Raw genomic sequence first — 6,000 nt, forward strand, 5'->3', positions numbered from 1 at the left:
GTGCTTTTTGTAAAAATAGCAGAAAATTGCCAAACGGTCGTGCAACATGGTGCAAACCCAGCTGTTTTTTTACATTACCCCTGAGTAGCTGAATCGAAAAATATTTATACTATGGCGGTTAATAGTAAAATTATTAACTTTTACCACATAACTAGTTTTTGCCATAAATTGGACTTGAGAACTAATGGGGATTGCAAATGGAAGCTGCCACATGTCTGCTCCAGGCTCCTAAGCCAATCCTTAGAGAGTGGCTCGATTCAGAGGAGAGAGAAGGGTAACTTTCCAATTCTATTTGTGGGAACTCTTGCAGGGTATGCTCCAATATTGTAAACTTGATAGTGTCATCACTGCTATATAAAGTGGATCTACTGTGAGAGAATGGGAGAGCTCCTAAAATTATCATCAGTGAGAGCTGCTAAAAATCACCAGCTGACAGCTGCCAGGAAACACAAAAATTAGATTTTGCAGAGATTGCCCCTAGGTGGATCTGCTTATTTCTGAGAAGGCCTAAAAGCTGACTGGGTTCTATGGTGGAGAGCTGGAGGCCATGCTTGAGTGTGGAGTGACCAGGCCCCTGCCCTGTCCTTCCACATGGTCCTGACTCCCAGCTGACTTTCCTGACTTTAAAGAGAGGTTTTCTATGTAAATAGAACTGAACCCTTTGTAACCAAAAGGTGGGGGAATCTGCTGGCCCTAAATCCTTTCCCTTTATAGTGGGCAGGCAGGGGCTCGGGGGCAAAACTGTGTAGATCATTAGTCTATTTAACTGAAAATATTAATTTAATTAATTCCCCATTAGACAGAATACCACAGGATGATGTTTTCTAAAATTATTTAATTGGGCAATCTCCCTGTTCAGCTTCCCCACAAAGGCCTTTAACTGTAGGGGGGCATCTGAAATCCAAAATTCTCAAATCATCCCAATGTTTACCATCCAGCTTCCCCAAAACAGACCTTTAAGTGGAGCGGGTCTGAAATCCTAACTTCTTAAATCATCCCAATTTCTCTGTATGACTTCTCCAATGCACAGCAAAGTAGGGGGGGGGGGGCGTCTGAAAAACCAACTGCTAAATCACCCCGTGTTATTTTAAAGAAAAAGGGGTGGGTGAACTCACAATTGCCATATGCATTGTACCAAATGGTTAATCGCGCAGCTAGCTCTTTTAAGCGTGCGGGAAACTCAAAATTGAATAGCATTGAATATGTAATTGTTTTCGGTTATTGATCAATTTAATTATTTTGTGAAGTGAAATTTGCGGAAGTTAAAGAATTGCGATTTATGTTCTTTATAACCCACTTATGTGATTTATTGTGTTGTGCCAAAGATAAAGGGGTGTTTGACATTTTAGTGTGTTTCACTTAACATCTAATTCAAATACGCATACATGTATTTCCTGTACACTGGCCCGGTTCTTGGCTCATTGGTAGCTCAGGGGGAGGGATTCAAGGGGTATTGGATGCATTGGAGATAGGGCTGAATAGGAGCACTGACATTAACCATTTATTGTGTGACACTTAGCTTGGGGAGCAAAGGAAATCCCTGTATTGAGGGTGGCCTCTCAATAAACCATTACACAATGATTGGAAGTCTTCACTATCTTTCAAACTAAATCTTTAAGTCTGAATTTCTTTTGGTATCTTTTGCTTTTTCCCCTACACTTTCCCAGGAGTAGCCTGGTCCACTAATTTCTTTAGGCATTAACCCTGCTTTTACTCTTGATTCTAATCTGATATTTAATCACATATTTCACATCTTGGGCAATCTTGTTTTTTCAAGAAACATAAACCTGTAATTCCTCCACCGTATTACTGGACCGCAATCCTGGCTGTTGTTCTTTCTTCTCTGGATGGAAGATATGGCATTTTCATGGGGCTCCCTGCTTCTTGCTTGGTCCCTTTGGAAACATTATTGCACTATGTGGCTCATTTGTTTTCTGGCATCCAGAAGTTATTACACCATTTCTTATTTCTGTTCATTGGCTCCATATTCACTCTTATACACTTTTCAAGATATGCTGTGTTACCTAGAAGGCAGTGGATTGAAGTAAGCCTTCTTATCTTCTTAGAAGTTGGCCATCTCTTGGGTTCAAGCCACACAAGGAGTGCCAGTCGTTGACGTCTTAATAGTCAGTGATTTAAGCACTCCATTTTTCTTTTCAGGCTCTTTCAACATGTGCCCCTTGAGTCTAGAATGCATTTCCACCTTCTGCAATCTTCCCCCTACCCTCATGGAATTCAGAAAGGCCCATCAAATTTGTTGTTTTCAGCTTGCATATTAATAATTATATTCTCCTTTTTTTGTATTGTGTTGTTCTGCTTTTACTTGTGTTTATTACAATACATTTCTTTGTAAGGTTTTGATTCTATGTTGCTTGATTTGATTGTGGATTTGTTGGTTGTACAGCTCCCCATTGCCCTTGAACTAGGGTTGCACTTTCTAAAATATTAAATAGATAAACATGACTTTTGACCCCCAGTGACATTACAGAAAGTAACATTACAGCTGAGTAAAAAAGACCAGACACCTCTGTCTAAGCAATGGTTCTGTCCAAGCTGGACTATGGCAATGCTGAACTCACTGGACTCCCAAGAAGCACCCTTACGCTCAGCAAGCTATACAAAATGCAGCCGCCAGACCCTACAAACATATTCCCACATCACCCCTGCTCTGGCCCAGCTCCACTGGCTCCCTGTACTTCAAAGGATTGCCTTCAAAGGACTCTGCATTGTTTTCAAAGTCATCCACCACAAAACCCCATCTTACCTTCAGGACAAACTCAAACCCATCACCCACTCAAGCACCAGACAAGCAAGCCAGCATTTCCTACATATTCCATTCTGCAAGCATACTTGCACACAAAAGCCAGCGTTTATCCACTGGCCACCCAGATCATGGAGCAGAGTACCCTCTTAACATCCGCACTGCACCCTCCACCACAACTTTCAGAAAGAGCCTTAACACATACCTGCTTACCCACATATAGCCCCTCCCCTCCATCTCTCCTGATACCACTAGTCTATCCTAAAATCTCTATCCTATCCTGAAAATATTGTGTAGCTTCTGTTTCACCTCCCCCTTTTTAACCTTTGAACATTGTAAGGCCCTCCAAGACCCTCCAGATAGGGGCAAGTGCTGAACCCAAAAACAAAAACAAAATAATAAAATACCTAGCATAGGATTATGATTTCTAAAATAAGAAATAGGTACCAAAGCTGACAATAGACTATTTTAGTCACCAATCCTCATGTAATCAAGGTACCTCCTTGATATGCCTTGGGTGGGATCATATGGCAAGATGTCCATAATATTCCAAGTGCAGACTCAAATGCCCCAGCAGGCAGACAATACCAGTTAAAGCACTGAATCAGATGCCCATGTCATGCCATTATATGCCAAGTACAGTCTCAAGTTCCTCAGTAAGGCCATATAATGCCTCAGCTACATAGACATGGTATAGTCATCATGTGTATGTTGCAGTGTCAGATGTCCAAGTCAGGCACCCTTCACCAATATCACATCCAACCATGCCACAGCTGCATTAACAAATGATGAGGTCCATGTGTTGATGGCTCAGGGCTTCTGCAACTATTGCAGCAGCCTCTACTTGTGCCACCTTCTGTTCCCCCCTGAACCATGACTGGAACCTCCTGGTCATGTGCTGATGGTGGGGAGAACATTGTCTCTTCTTGTCCCCTCTTTGCCTACTCAGCAGCTATCAGAAAGCTGCTGAAGGACATGGGAAGGGAGAAGAGGTGTGAACTACAGTAAGAAAGGACAGCTCTTACAGAGATGTGTTTGCTTTTAGATAGTTTTGAAGCCCAGCAATCACTAAGCCTAAAATCTGAAAGGTAGCACCAGGGGTACAAAGAGAGTTGGCATGGGTGGCATCTGGCACCCATGGCGACCCTTCATTGACAACCACTGTATTGTACCATGCCAGCATGTTGTCAAGAGCCTCACAAAAGTCTTGACTCAGTGGGAGTTAAGTTTAACTTGCTAATTCATGCAAAGGTCTCTTAGGGCTACTAATAATACCCCCAAGACCAAAGTATACCAGCTGTCTGCAATGGAATTCTCCAGCGTTGAAAGGTCTCAGTGCAGGTTCTTGACTCCAATGGTACACATATTTTGTGGCAAGTTCAGGTCAGAGTAGTTGGGGTCTGATAATCCTGCCTTGGCCTGGTCTCTCAGTGAAGGAGGGTGGCTATGACAGAATGGGGAGAGGGTGTGTTACATTTATTGCTTGAACGTATATGTTTTTAGAGCTCTCTGAAATGGCACTGTGCCTGGTGGCACCCTACAATGTGGGTTAAAGAAGTTTCTGAGCACGGATACTATGCACCCAGATTGTTTTGACAACTTATTTCAGTTGAATCTGGATTGTATGTGTATTGAAGAGTAAGGATGTCATTTTGATCAGAAGTTACTTACAAAGTAATCCACAATGGGGAGTGGAGGCAGACCTTGGTTAGGGTGCCTTTGCAAAAGGCATTGTTGGATTGAATGACGTAGACCAGGTGTTGCAGGGGTACGATTGTGAAAATATATCAAGGCCATAAGGGCAAATGTATTTGACACCAGACGCCAAAGGGCAGTACAATGTGGTCTTGGTGGAGGTTTTCATTGGGATTGAATGGGTGCTATGTTATTGCATACAAAGCCAGGAAAAGTAGTTGTGATAATGTCTCATTGTGTATGCCTAAAGACATGGGTTTGGCACTTATTTTTTACAAATTAAGCACTGGTCACACAAACATGAGAACATATTTTTAGCTAGCAAAAGAACAAAACTTCATTTTACTTGGTATCAGGAGTCTGCTTAAGGCAGAGCCCTTTTCTGTGTCTGTGCAATGTTATTTGGTAAAATGATATGGGTTATTGAAAGGGACAAATATTTTCTTGGGAATAAAATGGAAAACACTAACCTGCTTCCTATTCCACTTAAAGGGGTATAGCTCTAGTCAGGATTTCTCTTATTATGTAAACTATGTTTTCCACAGGTCAAAAGGTCTAACAATTACTTCAAATTTGAGAACTGTTGTGACAAATGTGGGCCAAAATTATCCATGTGAAAACTCAAGAATGTATTTATTTGGCTACTTTCAGAACGTATTATGTGCCCTGCACAATCATACATTCTGGGTCAAACTACTTTAAATATATCCACAGAGTTTCCTTTGAAGACCAGACCCCATTCAGTGGCATAGCTAATGAAGGTTTTCCCTAAAAGGCTTTTAATTAGTATTAGGGGTTTTAACTTGTTATTGGGACATATATATTTAAATGCACAGGAGTTTATTGTACTCACTTATGTTTTGTCTTTCAAAGACACAGAACATGAAGAGACATCAACAGCTTCGGTCAGCTTCACCAACTAAGCTCTGCTACCAGTCTATCCCATGCTTTCAAAATCCCCTATGGGCAATCTGGTTCTGTCTTGGGCAATATTCCATGTGTGCTTGGCCTTAAAGGTCTGATAAACTCCAACAATTTAGCATCATTTCATGTACCATTTACTCTTTCAATGGATTTAGGATTGGTTGTCCTCAGATGCTGACAGTCCTGATTATCCTGCCCTTTATTTTGATTGGTCCAATTTATGTTTCCATGTGACAATGGGGATTTCCCCTCCTATCTGGGGTTATGATGAGATTGGACTGAAATCTATGTTTCTCCCATAACTTCTGTTACGGCCCAATCTCATTATTACCGTCTATGTAGCTGAAATGGCCAGACAATTCTGCATCCACAGACATCTTTCATGTTGCAATAAATTGTAAAAATTAGAAAGATATGAAAATGGGTACATTTATTAATAATTCACACATATTAATATATTGTGTTTATAATGTTAAGAATCGCTTTGCAAATTTAAATAGGTTTTCGTTTTTTAAACAAAGCAGAGCAGTCAGAGGTTATGACCAATAATATGATTTTATTTTGACGCTAGCTAAATCAGTACTGTTTTCCTGTTATTTCATGTTTTAATAGGTGTTCAC

This window comes from Ambystoma mexicanum, chromosome 2q (assembly GCF_040938575.1).
Source record: "Ambystoma mexicanum isolate Mex_15411 chromosome 2q, UKY_AmexF1_1, whole genome shotgun sequence".
In the NCBI taxonomy this organism is placed as follows: domain Eukaryota; kingdom Metazoa; phylum Chordata; class Amphibia; order Caudata; family Ambystomatidae; genus Ambystoma; species Ambystoma mexicanum.